The sequence below is a fragment of the Cricetulus griseus genome, chromosome 3 (genome assembly GCF_003668045.3).
Source record: "Cricetulus griseus strain 17A/GY chromosome 3, alternate assembly CriGri-PICRH-1.0, whole genome shotgun sequence".
In the NCBI taxonomy this organism is placed as follows: Eukaryota; Metazoa; Chordata; class Mammalia; order Rodentia; family Cricetidae; genus Cricetulus; species Cricetulus griseus.
Window position 1 is genome coordinate 214,104,002 of NC_048596.1, and position 21,600 is coordinate 214,125,601.

Below are 21,600 nucleotides of genomic sequence, written 5' to 3' on the forward strand. Positions count from 1 at the left end.
AGGTGGGCAGTAGATGTCTCCTCTTTCCAGTGGGCACTAATCTGTGACGGTGGGTGACATCCTCACGCACAGTCATGATTTGATCATAAACAGCCGGTGGGAGCATGAATCCCATCACCCGTCTGCTACTTTCTGATTCTGCCCAGCTGTCTAGCAGGCAAGCAGTCTTCATCTTGCCCAATTTGCAGTTGCTTCTCATGGAGCTTGTTACCCAAGCAGCACTACTCTGACCTTCTCTGCATGTGTCTTTTGATGCACATAAAGACAGATGTTTGTGAGATATTTATTCATCATTACAGTGAAGGAGCCTAGGATGTTTAGCTCTAGAACTGTTACATAATTCAATAATGGCCTGCTACTTAGAAAATTATTCCAAAATTGAAGCAACCCCCTTTTAGTTACTTCTATTTTGTTGGCCTTAATCCAGGAAAACTCACCAGGGGTGTTCTCTCCAGGAGATATAATACTGCTGCTTAAAGAAATGTTTTTTGGATATCTTATTTACTTTGATTTCTTATGTATAGATGTTTTACCTGGATTTGTGTCTGTGCACCATGAGCATGCAGTACCCACAGAGGCCAGAAGAGGGCATCAGATACTCTGGAATGGGAGTTACAGATGGTTGTGAGCTGCCAAGTGGGTGCTGGAAACTGAACCTGGGTCCTCTGGAAAACTACCCAGTGCTCTTAACTGAGTAATTTCTCCAGCCCCAAGACTACTGCTTTTGGGTTGTTGTTTTGGTGGTGTTTGCTTGTTGTTTGTTTTGAGACAAGATCTTGCTCTCTGTCTGGAGTTGGCCTTGAACTTGTGATTCTCTTGCTTTATCTTGGGGAAACTAGGATTACAGGACCACAGCCCCATACAGAGCAAGAATACAGTCACTTTAGTGCTAACTGGCACATGGTGTGGAGTGCTCCAGACAGCATCACCCACATATCCAGTGCCTCAGCAAGATAGTGTAAGGTCATTCTGATCTGAGGCTGTACATACTGCCTTTGTATGGCAGTCCAGCAAGGCCATCTCAGGGTGGCTGTTTTCCATGCTAGCTGGTTTCTTCAGAGAACAGGAGCAGCACCATTGAAAACCTTGGAGTGTGGCTTCTACCATGTTTTGGTAGTCACATAGGTCCTTAGGCTGACTTAGATTTCAAAAGGAAAACTGGGCTCTCTAATTCTGAATGGAGTTGTGGCCACTGTAATTTACCACCATGTCTAATGTATCCATCCTCCCAGCAGCTTATGGGACTGTGTAGTGAGGTTAACGTTCCAGACTAGACTAGTGTTCTAATGGGCAAAGCCTGCTCCTAGGAGTCCAGAAGGCCACACCCCCTTTTCTATACTTGTTACAGGGCAGCAGCAAGCCCACTTCCCTGTCCCCCACAATTCTCTGTCCCCCACAATTCCCTGTTCCCCACAACTCCCTGTTCCCCACAAGTCTGTCCCAATCACCTCCTCCCTGTTCCTCACTTCTGTCTACTCCTCTCCCCATTCAGGTGAATCAGTCTCTCTTCCCCTCAGGGCTAGTTCCCCCCCCCCATTCTCTGTCCTTTGATGTTCTGATCACTAATGCAGACCCAGAAAACACAATCTCTCTCCTCCTTTCTCAGATGCAGTCTCTCTCTCTCTCTCTCTCTCTCTCTCTCTCTCTCTCTCTCGTGTGTGTGTGTGTGTGTGTGTGTGTGTGTGTGTGTGTGTGTGTGTGTGTGTGTGACAAGGTGCCAATGGGGGACAAAAGAGGGCATTAGCTCTCCTAGAGCTGGAGTTACAGGAGGCTATGAGCCCCTGGAATAGATGCTGGAACCAAACTCCAGTCCTCTAGAAGAGCAGCAAGTGCTCCAACCACCCTAACCCTAACTCTAGCCCTACAGATACAAGTCTTATTTAAACCACTGTTGATTTAAAACAGTCACTCAGAAATGTTAGACACATTAACTAGTTTGCTCTTTTAATGTATTTTTAGTGATTGTCTTTGAGTTGTAAAACTGATCTCAACAGAGAGGGAGAATGAGCTAAGAGGAGAAAAGGATTGAAAGATTATATATATCCCATATATATTTCACCAAGAAAGTCCAGAAGGGAGACTTTTAAAATTATTTTCATTGGGGTTGGAGGGATGGCTCAGAGGTTAAGAGTACTGACTGCTCTCCCAGCAACCACACATGGTGGCTCACAACCATCTGTAATGAGAACTGGTGCCCTCTTCTGGCTGCAGGCATACATGCAGGCAGAACACTATATACATAATAAATAAATCTTTTTAAAAAATTATTTTATTATTATTGTTGTTTTATGGAGTAGTTGTGTGTGTGTGTGTGTGTGTGTGTGTGTGTGTGTGTGTATGTGTGTGTAAGAATAAGATTGAGAGACAGGGAGACACGCATGGTGGGGGGGCACGAATGTGGACATCACAGGAGAGTCAGTTCTGTTTTCCTACCCTTTGATCCTGGGGTCAGTTTGGGTTATCAGGCACTCACAGTGAGTACTTTACCTGCTGAGCCATATGCAGATGGAGGAATTTTTAATGTATAAAATCATGGACTCTAACACTTATTACTGTTGTGTCACAAAGGACACTGAAGGCAGATTTATGTGGTCTAGTGATTATAGCTTTCTAGAACTCTTTCCTGGATATTCTAGTATAGCTGTATAGAGTTGGGAAGCTGCTCCTAGGATCTCAGTCATGGCCATTATTCCTAAATGTCTTAGGAAGGTTTACTATTGCTGTGCCCAACACCATGACCAAAAGCAAACTGGGGAGAAAAGGGTTTATTTGTCTTATGTTTTCCACACTATAGTCCATCATTGAGGAAGTCAGGACAGGAACTCAAACAGGGCAGGGCTGATGCAGAGGCCATGGAGGGGTGCTGCTTACTGGCTTGCTCCCTGTGGTTGGCTCAACCTGTTTTCTTGTAGAACTCAGGGTCACCAACTGAGGGATGACCTCACCCACAATGGACTGGGCCTTCCCCCATCAATCACTAATTAAGAAAATGCTCTACATGCTTGCTTGCAGCCTGGTCTTATGGAGGCATTTTCTCAATTGAGGCTCCCTCCTCTCAGAAAAATTGACATAAAACTAAACAGAATACTAGATATATATATATTTTTTGGAAATCAAGGTGATTTGCGGCCCCCAAAAACTATATTCATTATGTTTTAGAAAAATTCCGTGTGACACTGGTCCCAAATAGACCAGTGGTGAATTAAAGGGGTAGGACAGGTCCTGACAGAGAGCCCTCTCCTCTGACTGCTGACACTGGTGTGCCTTGGCTTGCTCTAGATGAGAGGCATATCTATCTAGGAGCAGACACACGGTGTCTGGGCCAGAAAGGGTTACCTGCTTCTGAACATCCTACAAGTCTAAACAACATCAGCCTTCTACCCCCCCCCCCCAGAAGTTGCTGGCAGACAATTAGAGCTGTTAGTTTATTAGTGGCTACAGCCACAGATCAGGTCCCTAAAGGGAACGGAAGACAGACTGGCCCAGCAGCAGGATCCAGTTTTCTACCAGAAGCAGAAGTATAAGACAGTGCACCTCAGCGCTGGCTCCCAGGCTTGGCGGCAGAGTCCAGGCACCTGGGAGTAGTGCCTACCTGGTGTTCTGAGCACTTCAGCATAGGCTTAGCGTCTAGGCTGACAGAAGCTTCCAGGCCCTGCTGGGAACACAGTGGGAGTGCGAAGGGAGGCCTGCTGGATGGCTGGTACTTCCGGGTATGCATTCTTGCCAATTTATTTGGTCCTTATGGCTCACACACTGGTCCTTATGAACCAGCTGTCCTTGGTTTGTTTCTACTCCTTAAACTGACAGAAACCAGCTGTGGGAACCACAGGCCAAATCCCAGCTCCTATGGGTTTTGTTTTCCATCTGGGCAAGTTGGAATTAATTAGAAAGATCCTGTTTGGTACCCAAATTCAATTTTATTTCAACTACACTCCAATAGCATGCAGACAGCAAATCCTGCTTATTCTTACACAACAGGCACGGTGTGAGAACCATCTGTTTTATTGTGGTCATTTACAACATTCTAAGGTACATCTTGGTTTTCTCATCACCCATGATGTTACATACAAGGAAGCTGAGGTGTACAGAAGTTTTTTTTCAAAACTCCCTGAGATCACACAGCTATTCGGTGTGAAGCAGGATTCACACAGTAGCGGACTTTGAAGGTTCAATTTTCAGCCACACTACAAAGCTAGAGACCCTTGTGTGGTGGTGGGTGAGAGTCGTGTTTTTCTCTGAGAGTCTAGTTTTAAGGTTTCACAGCGGTGGGAGGGGGCGGGGTTCCTAAGAGAAAGCCAGTGTTTGTCTCTAAAATCTATTCGGAAAGTCTCTTGAAAACAGTGAGCATTTCTACAGACTTTTGTCTCTATGAGACAGATAATGAGACAGAAGAGTGAACCAGAACTTTGAGCCTTGGAGGCCGATCAATAAGAGTGTAAATAGTCTAATGTCAATGTGGTGGGCTGGGCTGGGCTGGGCTGGGAATCTACTGTTGGGGGAGTGTACAGAGGAAATGAACCTGGCAGCTTTGAAATGTGTGTGCCCCTAGCCCAATAAATACACTTCTCAATACACACCTTGAGCAACCCTGACAGACTGATGGTAGAGAGAACATGCTCTTGCTATGCCAGAAGCCCTGGGTTTATTACCCAGGGTCAGAGAGACACATACAAAGAAACTCAAGAAAGGGTTCTCTGTGCCACAGTGCTCTAACAATAAAACATTAGACTCTCTAAATTTTGACAAGGGAGGAACAAATAAAATGTGATATACTGACCTAACAGATACCACCCAGATAGATAAACAAATCTGTTAATGCCACATACACCTTAGAAAATTTTAATTTGATGTGTTTTGCTGGGTGTATGTCTGTGTATCACAGGTATGCAGTGCCCCCGAGGCCCAAGGAGGACCTGAAATGGAGTTACAGATCGTTGTGAGATGCCATGTGGGTGCTGGGAATTGAACTTAGATCCTTTGTAAAAGCAGCCAGTGCTCTTAACTGCTGAGCCACCTCTTTAGCCTCACACCACATGTATCAATATGCAGAGAGCTGAAAATTGCAGTGTGGGTGTAAGAAGTTGTAGACCAATATGCACTGTAATTACTGTTTATGCAAATAAAATAAAGGCACCCACAGTTCTGTGCTGGTTGCTTATAGGGAAGAAGAAAGGGGATTAAAACATCAGAGAGGAATAAAGAGGCAGTATTTAATTTACACAGAGAGGGGGGAGGGAGGGAGGGAGGAGGGAGGGAGGGAGGGAGGGAGGGAGGGAGGGAGGGAGGCATCATATATTAATACCTTCTTATTTACTAATTCTATTGACAGCTGGTACAGGCTAGTTTAAGCTACACAGTTCTGTGTCAAAATCATTAAAGCTATTACCTATGTACTCTTATTGCTCTTGTGTGTAGATGTGTGTGCATGCATGTTGCATGAAAGTATGTATGTATGTGTTCTCCGTGTGTGCAAATGTATGTTATGTGTATGTGTGTGCTACATGTGTGTATATACGCATGTCATGAACCATGCCTCAGCCTGCTGAGTGTTGACAGTCCGGGTGTGTACACTGTGCTTGGCTATTTGTTTACATTATCTCCAGATGTGCTCTGTCCTACTGGTCAGCTCCACAAGCTGGACCCCATCAAACTGTACCCCCCCACACTCCATCCCCTCATTTCCACTCCCACTGTACAGGATTTCTAAGCCTGACCCAGGAACAGCAAGAGGGAGTTGGGGATATCAAAACTAGAAAGCTCATAAAAATGCATTGAGGGACCCTTGATAGAATGCAGCTGCCAGCCTCGAGGACCCAGCCGGAAAGGACCCTCCAAACACAACCCAGAGCACTCTGGTGCATCCCAGCTTTCTTCTCTGTCACCATCTCGGGGAAGAATCGGGTGTGCTCCGGGCCACCATGCCCTTTTCTGCCCCTGAAGCATAATGTAACCGGAAACTGCTTTTCTTAAAAAAAAAAAAAAAACTTCAGGAAAACTTGGGTGCTGTGTAAAATGCTCTAAGAGAAATGCGTTTGGCGTGAACAGGATATGAGTTTTCCTTTTGAAAATGACACAGGACAATAGAGAAGCAAACCACGTTTATGGGCTTCTTATCTTTATTCTCCAGCTTCAGTGGCTCTTCACATGTGAGTGCTCACCCTGTGACTCCTGCTAGAACCCAGCAGGGTGCCATGGTCCCTTCCCTTCTCTCCCATGCTCACTCTTGTTACTCCTCAGCTCTCAGCTCAGCTGGGCTCCATTCTTCAGGACCCCACTGGTCAGTAAGGACTCAACTGTAGATATAAATGGCAGGTCTCATGTGTGTAGCCAAGATGTTGCCCAGCAATGTGGCATGAGCCTCTGATCCTAGCTACTAAGGAGGATCAAGAGTGCAAATCCAAACTAGGCTGCAGGGAAAAAAAAAAAAAAACTGTCTCAAAATAAAATATGAAACATGAGAACTAAGGATATAGTTCAATAGGAGATCACTCGCCTAGCATGTATAAGGCCAGCATTCCAAAGAAATGAAGGAGGAGGAGGAGGAAAGAAGGAGGCAGAGAGGAGGAGGAGGAGGAGGAGGAGGAGGAGGAGGAGGAGGAAGAAGAGGAGGAGGAGAAAAAGAAGAAGAACCATCTAAGGGTCTGTGAAGGTAGAACTGATCCCCCAGCAGAGGTAGCAGCTCAGTCACCCAACAGGTCACTCTTTTTGGTTACTGGCTGCTTTCCCAGATATGCAAATGTCTGGCCTAGAGGAGGTGGTCAGTGAGCACTCACTCAGTGACTGGCTGAATAGAGCAGTCAGTCAGCAGTCTGCTGCTTGTGTACCAATACAAAGCTTCCCATTCTCATAGCTGCTGTGACCTTTGCCATGTGACTCAGATGATCCCCATCTGTGTCAGCTGCCCTGTGTTTTTAATTTCTCTAGAATGGTTAAATGACAGCTTCTTTGGCCATCCCAATAGAAGTACCTGACAATCCCAACTCTCCTTCCTACTGAACAGGTTTTTATTCATGAAGAAATCAAAACCATTTCCAGGTATTTATATTTTTGAGCCAACTTTTATATTGTGCTTTTCTTCTCCCACTTTTGCTTTTTCAGACAGTCTCCTTGTGTAGCCCAGGGTCACCTGAACTCAAGGTCCTCTTGCTTCAGGCTACAGAGAGCAGGTATGGCTCACCAATACCGGCATGATCCAGGCTTGAGTTGGTTTTTACACAGTCTAGACTGATGCTCCGAACCATAGTGGAAGATAAAGGTTTCCTCTCCTGATCTACAGAAAGTGGCCTATCACCAGCCTGCTTTTCCTGATCTACAGAAAGTGGCCTATCACCAGCCTGCTTTTGCCCGTGAATTTTACAAAGGTTGGTGCTGACCTCACACATTTCTTTCTACAGGAAGAAGAAGGAGCTGAAGTTCAACTTACACTCGGGCAGCATACATACACATATGTAGCATACATATACACATGTATGCCACTAGAGCGAAAGTAGAACTGCATCCTGGAGTCATCCATATCCATGCCCTAGGTGTCACTGCAGAGCTATAGTGGCCATAGAACCAGGCTCGCCAGCATCAGCTCCCATGCAGTACAAGGATGGAAATGGCTTGATAATGCTAAAAAATGCAAATGCTTCTCATTTGTCTGTTGAACTTTTGTCTTTTTACTACTTAATTATGAGATCTCATATGCCATTATATTCCCCCACTTGCTTATTTCTCTTTTATTTTCTTACACTGTGGAGAATTGAACTTATGGCCCCCATGCATGCTAGGCAAGCTCACTGTCTACCTTTTGTCTTGGTGTTCTTCATTGAACTCTAACAGAACTAATGCTAGAGTTCACTCAGTCTAAAAATTGTCAACTGCAAGATGCTTCATTACTTTATGTGACATTAAGACAAAGTATTGTAAACCACATCAAATTTCAGAGACAGGAAAATATGGATTTTATATCTAGATGTTGTTCTTCCATAGGCTCAGTGGAACAAGATGGTGCGTGTGTGTGTGTGTGTGTGTGTGTGTGTGTGTGTGTGTGTGTGTGTGTATGTGCGCGCGCGTGTACACGCATGCGCTTTAAATGACAGCTTCTTTGGCCATCCTAAGAAATATTAAACATTAGGCAAAGTTGATCTGTTTTACCCACACCTCCTTTTGTCCTCATGTTTACTAAAATCTCATTTATTTATGCAACATAGCTAAAGTTCAGAAGGGAAGATTGCTGGAGACTTGATTTTAGATTTTCACAGGATACGTCATTATTCTAAATGAAGGGCCTCTCCAGAGTCTCACTGAGTACCGCGTGTGTTCAGAAGGGAAGGAGACCTCCCTTCACTGACAGGTCTAGAATGGGTATTTTCATCATTCTCTGACAGCTGCTTCCCCTGAGTCCTGGACAAGCCACTTTCTAACTTCTCCCCTCAGGCTGGACCTCACTTAGCTTCTGAGAGCAGATGAGATCAGGCCCATTCAAATTGGTACCATTAGCTATAGACTGTTTATGTGTGTCTGTTCTTCATACCTCCAGCCCTCACCACACTTTGCCGGTGGGTACATACTATATTTTTGACATTTTAGTAATTATTTTGGTGTCATTGGGGAACTGGGACCATCAGTATGAAAAAGAGAAACACAATGGAAGATAGATAGGAGGAAGTAACATCCCAGGCCAGTGAACTACACAATGGAACAGAAGGAGACAGTCATATTCTGTTCAGCTTCTTCCTTTCTGTTGACCTTTACAGATTCTACACTTCAGATCACCCAAGTCTTCAGTGATAGTGTCTGTTTCCTCATCTCAAAAGCACCGATCTCTGCTTGGACCCTGGCTGTCTGCATCACAGGCTTCCAGCTTGGGGGTTGTGGCTCTCACTGGTGCATCCGCCTTCTCTTGTTACTAGTGTAGTAAACTCATATAAGCCATTATTTGGCTTTAGAGTGGTCACTAAAGGACCAGCCATCTCTTAGTTAGACTTGCAAGTGGTAGTTTCATTACCCAGATGACTTAAAGCAAATTTTAGCCATATCATCCCAGCCACACACATCTGTACTGTATCTCTAAGCAATAGGATTTCTCACCAGGGCTGTACAAAACCACTATTCTACACAAACTATTAACCTCAATTCCTTAATATAATATGCACAATAGTCTTTAAATTCATCCAGTTATTCCATAAATTATAGTTTGTTCAAATCCAAATGCAAGCAAGGTCTATGCCACATCCCTTATGTCTTTTTTAATATGTAATTTCTTTACACAAACACACCAAATTATTTATCGAAGAAATCAAGCAGTTTTGTCTTGGTTAATTTTTCTAATTGGATCCATGTTATCCCATTTGCTATGTTTGTCTGCATCCTATATTATCTCTCCTCCTCCTCTTACCCTCTCCCATTTCCTCCCCTTTCTCCCTCTTCCTTCTTTGTGTTAGGGATGAAACCCAGAGCCATGTACCAAACACACACTCTGTCACTGAATATAGCCCTACTCAAATTTCCTACTGTAAGTTATTGAGAATGTGATGAGATTCATGTGAGACTTTCTTAGTAAAAAGTCTTTAAATATCTTCTTCCCATTGCCATGTTCACTACCTAACCCACTACTTCATCCAGAGTTGCTAGCTAGTAACACAGAAGGGTACATCATTCCATTTACTGTCTAGATTGCCTCTACAGAAGGAAATGTCTCCAGACTCACTCTATGCTCTGTCCCAAAGAACAGTCTCTTTAGGAAAACACAGGCTGATGCTTCAGGATTATTTCTTTGTCAGTCTTCAAAATAATTGTTTGATTTCCTAATAATATCCTCAAAAGAAAGCCAACACAATTTATCTCATCTTTCAAAACTCACAGACTTAACTACACATATGACTTGCTTCACAGTGGTATAGAGACTGTTCATATCATGGTAACACTGTTTCATCTTGATCACTTGAGACCCTCCTCCGGGATTCTGAGTGTTTTAGGGATGATCCTAGGCAGGTCTTTGATAGAACCCTTTCCTTCTGGAGATCGAAAGATGCCCAAGGCACATCTTGTACCTCTCCTGTCCCAAATGACAAGCCATCCTTCTCTTCAGGGAGCCCCAGTTCCTTTCTGTGGGGCATACTTAGAGACCACAGCTGCCCACTAATGCCAACTGCTCATTTTTCCCCCCACAGGCAGTATTAAGATTTATTAAAAAATATAAAATACACATAGATTTCTACATCACTACAGATCATCCCCAACCCACCACATGAAAAACCATCATAGCATTACTTCTGTTTTTCTTTTCTATTTGTTTACTTGCTTACAATTGTTTTATTTGTTATTGTGCATGTAAATGCAAGCGAATTAATGCCATGGTGCACATGGGGCTGTGTGAAGACAACTTTCTGGAGTCTTCTCCTTCCACTGTGGGCTTCAAGGGTCAAATTTAGGTCATGGGGCTTGCAGGTGAGCACTTCCCCCTGCTGAGTTATCTCACTGGCCTAGGATGTTACTTCCTCTTATCTATCTTCCATTGTGTTTCATTTTTCATACTGATGGTCCTAATTTTCAATGATACCAAAATAATCACTCATATGTAAAAAACATGTATTTAAATGGCTTAATTCTTCCATTGGTATTTCTTCTGTTATAGGTAATAACACATGTGGGTGCTGGGAATCTAACTCAGGACCCCAGGGAGAGCAGGCAGTGTTCTTAACTGCTGAAACTTATCTCCACCATCCCAAGCTTTTTTTGAATTAAGAATATTTTGAGAATTTTATAAATGAGTACTGCATTTACATAATCTCCAATCCCCCCAACTATTCTCACCCCCCTGCCACTCCATTTCAAGTTCATGGCCTTTTCTTCTATAATTATTAGTCACACACACACACACACACACACACACACACACACACACACACACACACACCTTACTGAGTCCATTTAGTGTTGCTCTCGTGTGCATGTGTTTAGGGCTGACCACTTGAATTAAATAACCTACTAGGGGACTCAGCCCTGGGGAAGACTGATTCTCCCTCTCTTAGTACCCATTGATTGCTTGTGGCTCTTTATATAAGGGAGGGACCTTCTGAGACTTTCCCAATTCATGTGTCCATTGGAAAGCACTATGATTGAGCACTGCTTACAGCTAGGAATGTGGCCACTCCACTAACACAATTGAGAGTTGGGTTAATTTGCTTCACTTCACTCTTAGTAGTTTGAGGATTGCTTTTTAAATGTTAATTTTGTTGTATAATTAATCAACCAACCTCATGGTTAGAGACAAAACTCTGGGGTTCTTTGAATATGGCTCCCTCCTTGAGGAGAACAGTTTCTCCTTCTCACTTTTCTCCCTGTCCCACCTTCTTTCACTCAGAAAAATCTCAGAATTAAGCAGAATTATCCACAGACCTGGACTCCTTTTCTTTTGGTAAGTGCTCTGTGGTGTGACTCACCAATTCAGGACTGCATGAGTGGCTACCCAGCATTTGAATTTATAGTCAAGGCTGCAATAAATTTGAAATTTCTTTTTCTTATTTTCACCAATGTGTCTGTGGTATCAGCTCCTAGAAGTGAAATCACTCTGCACTGGGGTTGTGCCACGCAGTTATGGCTGGCAATGCATGCAAGTATCTGTTTCTCCCTTGTCTTTCTTTTAGTCGTTTGCCAGTTTCATGGGTGAGAAGTTCTAACTCACTTCAAATAATTTTCTTACCACAAAGACTACAAGAAAGTGATAAGGAAAGTTTTGTCTAACTAATGTTCTCATTGGCTTAGCATTATGGCCATGAGAAGATACCCATGATCAGGGCTATGGCTCACTTTACAATGCTCAAATTATAACACACACAATCTAAGAAGGGCATATCTACCCTTAAGTCTCATAGCTCCTTCTCGGGGGAGTCTCCTTCCAAGCATGTGTCTATCTCCTTGAATTGTCTCCAGAAGAGCTCATTCTGTCTGTTTATGCTTTCCAACTTGTGAGCATCTCCCAAGTTGGTTCAAGTCCCATCCAAAAGGTCAGTGAGAGAACTGAGGCCATCCCCTGTGCTGCTGGAAGCAGATGGGTATGAGAGTGAGAGGATGCACATTAGAGGCTCTCAGCCACACCAACATCATAGCATTAGCCACAAGCACACTGCATGGGTATTCCTTGCCATTGTTTCAGTAGGACACAGGCCTGCACATGCAAGTCAGGTGTCTTCCTCAGTCACTCTGAGCTACTTTATTTTTTGAGATAGAGTCTCTCATTGGGACTTACTCAAACATCTATTCATCTAGACTGGCCGCCTCTTGTCCCTATCCCACATTGCTGGGATTATAGGCAGGCATTGCCACACCTGGCTTCTAAATGGGTGCTGAGAATTGGAACTTGGGTTCCCACGCTTATGTGGCAAAATTTTTACCTGTCAAGATGTTGGGCCTAAAAAGACATGGATGTGAGGCCCAGTGTAACCTCCTGAGCCTGGCTATAGTTTGGCAACCTGTCTCTGGCCTGTAACCTCCATGTGGTGTTGACTCAGCAAGGCCTGATGCAAGACTGCCCCCTGCCTAGTTACCTGCCAGCTTGGCGGAATATTATTGGCCCTTACTTCCCACATCACTTGACCTCATCCTAAGATTCCCATGCTCTACCTCAGCCCTATATAAGTTCCTGCCTGTTGGAATAAATCAAGATCCTGCTTTGACAAGTCTCCCAACTCATTGTGTATTTTCTCCCCAGTAACCAGGAGTGGGGAGGGTCTGAGTCATCCAGCTCTAGATCCGGCCCTTCCCCAGCTCTACCTAGCTGAAGACCTGACACCAAGACATCTCTCCAATCTCCTGAAAGATTCATTTTGATGAATTTTCTTTCAAAGATTTATTCAGGAACCAAATGGAAGCATCAAATTCATGGAAAACGCTGTTAAATAAGAAAAGCAGAGTGAGTTTAACTAATTTTGGATATTCCTTAAAAATTCTAAGATATACATAAAGTCTAGAAATAGCCCCAAGACATATAAATATTACTATCCCCCCCATATTTAAAAAAAACTCACAGTAAGTTAAAAATGTTGCTCAAAGACACATGCATGAAAGTTTGTTTATCTGGGGTCACAAACTTTTTTCCTTTTCTTCCTCCTCCTCCTCCTCCTTCTTCATCATCATGATGGGGGTGGGCCCATGCATGAAGGTCAGAGGACAACCTTGAGTGTGAGTCCTTGCTTGGGGCAGGGTCTATTATTTTCTACTGTGTACAATGGTCTAACTGGCCCATGTCTTCTGGGAATTTTCCTGTCTCTGTCTCTCATCTCACTGAGATTACAGGTAAGTGCTCCCATACCCACATGGGTGCCAAGAATTCAAACTCAAATCTTTACACTGGTAAACAAAAGCATTACCCAATGAGCCATCTCTTTATCCCAGAACCACTTTTGCTACATGCAAACTATTGTGCAGATTTCTGGGCAAAATCATCTGCCGTGACCTTAAGCATTCTGTATTGTTGAACTTATTTCCATTCTAGATTTTTCCAGCCCACTGAAGACTTTTCATAGCCTCAATTTATCTTAGCAACAAGGGCCCCTTGGGTAGTTTTCTACTGCTAGGATTTCCAGAGGCCCCTGACTCCAAAGACAGAGAAACCACAGAGAGATGCTACCCTTTGTCCCTATCCAGGCATGCCAGTTTAACCTGATATTTGGGATTGGCAAATGCCTTAGGTCAGTGGTTCTCAACCTTGTTAATGCTGTGGCCTTTTAATACAGTCCCTCGTGTTGTGGTGACCTGCAACCATAAAATTATTTTCATTGCTACTTCATAACTATAATGTTGCTATTATGAATTATATTATAAATATCTGTGTTTTCCAATGGTATTAAGCAACCCCTATGAAAGGGTTGCTCAACCCCCAAAGGTTGAAGACCACTGTCTTAGGTCCATGTGGAAATGGCCATCTTGGTGGTTCTATACAGAGATCTTCCTTTCTATTCACAACCTAGACCCAGGATTTGGTTGTAGTTGGCTTAGTTCCTGCTTGCCATGGATGGTTCCTTCTCTTTTGCATTCTATCTTGTGAGTCTCCCTGGGCCAATGTCACCTCAGGGTCACTGTTTTCATTTCCCTGCTCTTTCTCTTTTTCTCTTTCTCTGTTTGTTGGAAGCCCTGCAGAGAAAATAATGAGATAAGTGAGTTGCCTAGGATACCAACAGGAAGGATATTCTTGGAGTAAGATGCCCTTTCTGCTTCATGCTAGTCCTGACCCTGATACAAGGTTCCAGCCCTGATACCCAGGATTTGGGCTCCATGGAGGTAGGTGGAGAATTAAGAGAAGCAGGAAAGTAGCCTGCAGAACATTATCTCATTTTCTGAGGCTCTGAGAGGCTTGGATTACCATTCTTCTCATGAAGTCCATTTTTCTGTATGACATCAACCCATTTCTGAACTGTTTTTGCAAATGTTAACAACTTGCTTTCCCCAAACATAAATTTCCTAACCTAACTTCTAGCCATAAAATGGTGTGAGCAGAAGCTAGGGTAAGGATTCCAGAGCCTGGGGGTGTGGCTGTTACCATCTGGCTGAGCTCTCTAGGATTCAGTTTCCTTATCTCTGAAGTCCAGTATTGGAGCATAGTGACTCTCTCTTCCCTGTTGTCTGTATCACATTGTTTCTGAGTTTGTTCCTCTGTTCCAAATGGGAAAACATCATTAGGCAAAGCACATCAAGTACTCATTGGGGGCCTGAGAGAAAGCACAGTGTTATCACTTATATATGAAATGTGCTCATATTAAAATAGGTAACAAGCTTCATCAGTGGGCTACTCTATTGAGGAGCTTATACCAAATGTGCTATAGGGCAGTGGGGCCTGCTTGGAGGCAGGAAGATACTGGGGCTGTGTCTTAGTGAAGAGGCTGTGCCTTTTTGAAGAATCTATTCTGGCTGACACCAGTTTCTGTTTGTTTAGCTGCTACAAGGTGAGCATCTCTGTCCACCATGCCCTTCTTCCACGCTCTTCTGCCTCAACACAGGCTCAGAAATTGCCTATCATTGACAGCAACCTCAGAAACCATGGGCCAAAATAAACCTTCCCATTTTTCAAACTGCTCCTCTCAGGTATTTATCATAGCCATGAAAAAAGGTGGCAAGAAGGCACAGGCTCTCCAGGTCTTCAAACACCATTCTCTCTGGCCAGGTGGCTTCTTACTGAGATGCCAGTTCTGAGCAATGGAGTGTGGAGAGTGCACTGGCCATGTACAGAGACACATTCTCCGGGGAAGGCATCAAGTTGTATTCTAAAATTAATGGTGCAATAACAAATGGCTAAGAGCTGCCTTGCAATACTTACGGAGCCGTGGAAGAGTCTGAGAGCTGGGGAAAAGTGAACAGGATGCTCCCGGGCAGAGCAGCGCCCGTGACTGTGAAATCAATCACGCAGCCGTGTTTATATTGCAAAATGTAGAAAATAGATTATTTTAATTGCTAATTGTTCTCAAGACCCCTACCAAGATATTTTTAAAAACGTGGCCTAAATGTTCTCCTTGACAGACACAGTGAAGGAATTACGGTCCATTCAGCCGCTGACACGCTGCTGATTGAAGTACAAAGAGGAGTAATCAGGGTTGTTGGTTTTTTTCTTGTGGCTTTTAACATTTACAAAGAAAATGATTTCAAGGGGTATACTGTAGAAAGACGCACGTCTGTAAACAGTTACCAATCAGCCAAATACTCCCATTACTGGAAATACCCCCTCTCTTCTCATCTCTCACCAGCTCCTACACCCCACAATCAGCATCAAAATGCAGCATGAATTATTCTTTTGTTTGTGACTCAGGGGGAATGGAGGGCACTGAGCACTCTGAGGCACCAGGACCACGTCTGGGATAACTTCACAGACACAGACCTATCACCGCAACACAGCCGGGAGGAGGTGGGATGCTCCACATTAAGATGAGAGGAGCAAAGCTAGGCTAGGAAGCAGGGAGGGTGCTGGGACCAAACACCTTGGTGAGGCCACATCCCTGCTGCTCTTTAGAACAGGGTCTGCAGAACTCAAAGTGAGCTTTAACATGGATAGAAGTCTCTACAGAGGGCAGCAATAACAGTAGATAAATACGGGAATGAGCTGATGGACCACTTTTGTGCTGTTAAAACATGGGCTCTGGGAGGATTATTAGAGGCACAGGAGGGGACTGGCAGAGAAATGAAGGAAGACAAGAGAGGGTAAAAGAAGGGATGGATATGACCAAAGTATATTATATGCATGTGTGAAAATGTCAAAATGAAACCTGTTACTTTGAACAAATGATATAGGCTATTAAACATGCCACTCCTCCTCTTCCCATGTTCTCAATTTGCTCAGGGGATGGTGACCCTTTCCCCTTCTCCAGGGGACAAAGTTTGTCTCTTTTAGGGTTGGGGGGTGGTAGGGGAGGAAGGGAGGGAGAAGGGAACTGGGATTGTCATATAATTCAATCTTGTTTGTAATTCAAATTAAAAAAAGAAAAAAATAAACATATCACCTTTAAAAAATGAATAAAAATAACAATAGAAAAAAATGACATTCCCTAGAGTCCTGAAGCCTCTGCAGTGACTCATGGGACACTTGGAACAGACTAAGGATCTTGAGATCACTGGTCACCATGGGGAATGGTAACACTGTTTAAGGTCTACACCAAAGGTAAGTCAGGTCACAGCCACCTGTGACCACCTGTGACCATCTAAAAGACAGGCTTACTTAAAATCACTCATGGTGACTTCCAACACGCCTGTGACCTACAGAAAGAACACCCTGGGGAGCTGCTGTCCAGCAGGAAGATTGAGGTTCCACCATCCTTACCACAGGAGTGCTTGTTGGGTCATCTTTTGAGCTCAGTCTTCAAGCCAAAGTGAATTAAATGACAAGAAAGGCAGTTGTATGTCATGGGCTTGATGTACATTTCCATAAAGTATAAATAACTTTTTTTTTCATGGATTTGCTTCATCTCTGCCATCCTCCCTGAGATGGTACACTGCTTCTGGTTCATTTTCTTGGCTGAGGCATAGCTTTAGAAATTCCCAGTTAACTCTTTCTATCACAAGGGTCCTTAACTCCACCACCTAGGGAATGGGTGAGGTCTTTCAGGTGAGGAAGTACACATGCCCTTGTTAGTGTTGACTAACTTGACACAGCCTGGAGTCAGATGAGAGGAAAGCCATGGCTGAAGGATTATCTAGACCAGAGCAGCCAGTGGGTATGTCTGCGGTCCACAGACTCCTTCAGGGTTCCCTTAATAAAGGGATTAGGACCCAACACTTTTACTTTTGTAACACAGCCACCACTGGGCCAGGAGGCTGAGGCAGGAGGATTAAGCATTCAAGGGCAGCCTGAGCTACATAGTGAGATCCTGTCTCGAAGTAAAAAGAAAAAGAAACAAAAGGAAAGACACTCTGGTTTCTTCCTCTTTCACTCCCTACTCCAGCAACACCACACACACACACACACACACACACACACACACACACCACACACACACACACACACACACACACACACACACACACACACACACACACACACACACACACACACACACACACACACACACACACACACACACACACACACACACACACACACACACACACACACACACACACACACACACACACCACACACACACACACACACACACACACACACACACACACACACACACACACACACACACACACACACACACACACACACACCACACACACACACACACACACACTCTCTCTCTCTCTCTCTCTCCAAGGGATTACTAGAAACTTGAAACAACACATTTCTAAATTGTCTCCAGTATGGAGTCAGTTGGTGGAGGAAACTTGAGTTTCTCTGTGAATACTAATCTACTCCCTTATTATTTTTTGTGTTACGGGGTTGACCACAGGACTACAGACATCTTTGCTTAGCATGTTCTCTAGCACTCAGCTATATACCAACACTTTTTACAGAAATTTTAATACTGCCGGGTGTTGGTGGCGCACACCTTTAATCCCAGCACTCGGGAGGTAGAGGCAGGTGGATCTCTGTAAGTTCAAGGCCAGCCTGGTTTCCAGAGTGAGTGCCAGGATAGGCTCCAAAGCCACACAGAGAAACCCTGTCTTGAAAAACCAAAATAATAATAATAATAATAATAATAATAATAATAATAATAGTAATAGTAATAATAATAATAATACTTTCTGCAAAAACCCATATCTTCCAACCATTTCCCCTGAGCTCTATGGAGTACATGCTAATTTACATTTCCAAGTATGTCATGTTTTAAATATAAAGTGTTCCCCACAGAGTCATGTGCTGAAGCCTAGGTCCCTAGCTGGTGACATTTATTTTGGAGGTGGTAGGAACTTTAGGAGTGGAGTGTAGTTGGAGGAAGTAAGACACTGAGTCTTTGTTTCCTGTGGTGCCTTTCTATATTGCTTTCTCCTACCACATATTTCTGTTGTTTTCATGGACTGAAACCTCTGAAATCATGAGCCAAAATATTTCCTCCCTGCTCAACATTCACTATGTCAGGAATGTTGTCATAAAACAAAAGCCAAACATACCACATCTATTCTTACACTATATTATATAAATATTTTATCTTTTTTCTTAAAACCATTGTGTTCTCTCAAATCATGGTCTTTCATTTTTTTTTTATACTATGTTTCTTTACTTCATAGTGTCTGCCATAATTTAAGTATAAAGCAGTTAGGTTATTTATTTATTTATTTATTTATTTATTTATTTATTTATGTTTTCCAAGACAGGGCTTCTCTGTGTATCCCTGGCTGTCTTGGAACTTGCTTTGTAGACCAGGCTGACCTCGAACTCAGAGATATGCCTGCCTCTGTCTCCCAGTGCTGTGATGAAAGGTGTACACCACCAGGCAATTCAGTTAAGTCTTTTAAATGCATTTTTGACACTCTGGTGTTGTCAGTGTATGATGGCTTATTGACACAAGCCACTGTGAGTGAAGGAACATTACACTACAAATAGAAAGTCGTACATTTCCACTCCTGACATTAGTGGTTGAGGCTTTTGCAGAATGACATGAAACAAAAATGTCTGCCACAGCCCCAGGGCAACGGGAGCAGATGGTGACAGAGAGGAGTTTGTACTCTCTTGAGGAATGGGTAATGGGAAGTGCCAGTCTGTTCTCACCTGTCCAGACCATAACCACAACTGAATGAGGTTCGTGTGATGCACACAGTGGCAATGGGGGCACACACGAGAACAACTGTAACCGGTGAGATCTAGGGAAGTAACGCCAGGAAACTATAAACACTACAAAGAGACCAAAGAAATCTTACGGGGGAAAAAAAAAGGCATAATAAAATCCTCAAATTTAACCTTCTTGTTGCCAGCTCAAAGCAGCTGAGATAAAGACAGCAAAACCTGCAGAGTTTTACCTAAGACTGAAGGTTTTTATTTTTTTTCTCACAATTCAAGTCTAGCTAAGAATATTATCTGCTCACATAAAGGAAACAACACTCTTTAGAGAAAAATCTGAGAATTCTGTCTCCACAAATTGACCTCTATGACACCCAGCAAGCACTCCAAAATTACACAAGTGACTGGAGAAGTCACTGAGCAGGCAGACACTTGCCAGTCTCCAGTGATTCTCAACCTTTCTAATGCTGTGACCATTTAATACAGTTCTTCATGTTGTGGTGACCTCCAACCATAAAATCATTTTCATTGCTATTTCATAACTGCAATTTTGCTACTGTTATGAATTGTAATGTAAATATAATTGAAGATAGGGGTTTACCAAAGAGGTCACAACCTACAGATTGAGAACCACTGTCATACTCTGACAACTTGAGTTTGATCCTCAGAACATATGAAAATATGGAGTGAGAGAACTACACAAAAATCACATGATAGGTAAAGGAAGAAGACAAACACGGAACAATAACCAGGAAGCATAGTCAACAAGAAAAGAAAGGGTCATCCCTAGATGAACCTGGGATTGAATCTAACAGGTGAGGGTTTTAAGCCGGCTATTCTAACTCTCTCAATGAAGTAACACAAAACCCCTCTTTGAATAATTCAGAATATCAGCAGTGTGGCAGGTAGCCCCAACAAAGATATAAACAGTGTAGAAAACAGAAACAAATTGAAAACTAAGAATCTAAAGTAAAACTTACTTACAACCAAACCAGATAGCTATGGCAGAAGGACTATGAGGACTTGAGAGTAGATTACTGAAAACACCCCAAGGTGAAGAACAGAGTTGGGGAAAGGGGGGCGGAGAAAAGTGAAGTAAAACAGCAGAAGGCTGGCAAGCTGCTGGAACACAGCAGTGACTAAGGTGTGTGTGTCTGGAATACAAGTAAAAGACAAAGATGGGGTGCTGAAGGGAAATGAAAAGACAACGAAAGCTTTGACAGTGGACAAAAGAAAAAAGAATCATAGATACAAAGCAGAAAAAAATAATAAAAAGGCACCCATATCAAGGCACACTTACCAAAAGTTGCTATCATCCCAAATGCCCCCAATTTTTATGTTAAGCTTATATTAGGGGGTGACCCTTTAACACATGACTAACTATGGAGCAAAGTCCTCAGGGATGAGACAGTAGCCCTCACGAAAGGACTCAATGATGCAGGTTAGTCCCCTTCAGTCTCTTCCATGTCACCATGCAGATCCCCCACTCTGCCTTCTGCCTTCTACACAGGTACCATCCTGGAACCCAGACAGGCAGTCCCTAGACTCAGAACTTGCTGGGACCTTCATCTTAGATTTCTAAGCTTCTACATGGACAGTAGGAAAATAAACCCCAGTTTTTATAAATTACCAAGCCAGTGGTATTTTGTTACAGCAGAACACGAAGATTAGGAAAACAGCAATCCAACGATAGTGGGCAAACTTTGGAAACAGCAAGAAGAAAATGACATGTTTCATACACTTTAGCAGCTGAACTTTATTTGAAAACCAAGAGCTGGGCAAGTGAAGGAGGGAGGGTGACTGGAAAGGTGTAAAAGAAAGGAGAAGTAACACATTTTACAAAGCCCAGAAACTAAGGAAGCACAAGTGAAAAGAAAAACAAAGTTCTTCAGCCAATTGAAAACTAATCCCACCAGGAAACATTGGACTTTGGGTGCCAGGAGCATGGTGTAGCGGGAACAGCAACAGCACTTGCTACACAGCATGAGGGCCTGAGCACGGATCTCAGGAACCATATTAAAAGCTGTGGCTTTTTACTGGTGTGTACCTATAACCTGGGGGCCCTGCGGGAGAGAAACAGGAGGATCACTGGGGCTTGTTGAATGTAAGCCTAGCTTCAGGTTCAGCAAGAGACTCTGTTTCAGAGGAATAAGTGGAGGTGATAGAGCAGGACACCCAATGTCCCTCTGACTTCTGCACACACACGTGTGTGTATCACACACATATACCCCCCCACACACATACATACATGAGAAAAGTAAAAGCATGCAATTTAAAGAAGCAATGGACATGGCAAATATGCATATATATAATGTTACACATTAATAATAATTACAGAGTGTCATGGGATGTGGTTGTCTGAATGAAATTCCCTCATAGGCTCACAGGGAGCAGGACTATTTGAAAGAATTAGGACTTATCACCCTGTTGGAGCATATGTAGTCTTGTTGAAGGAAGTGTGTCACTGG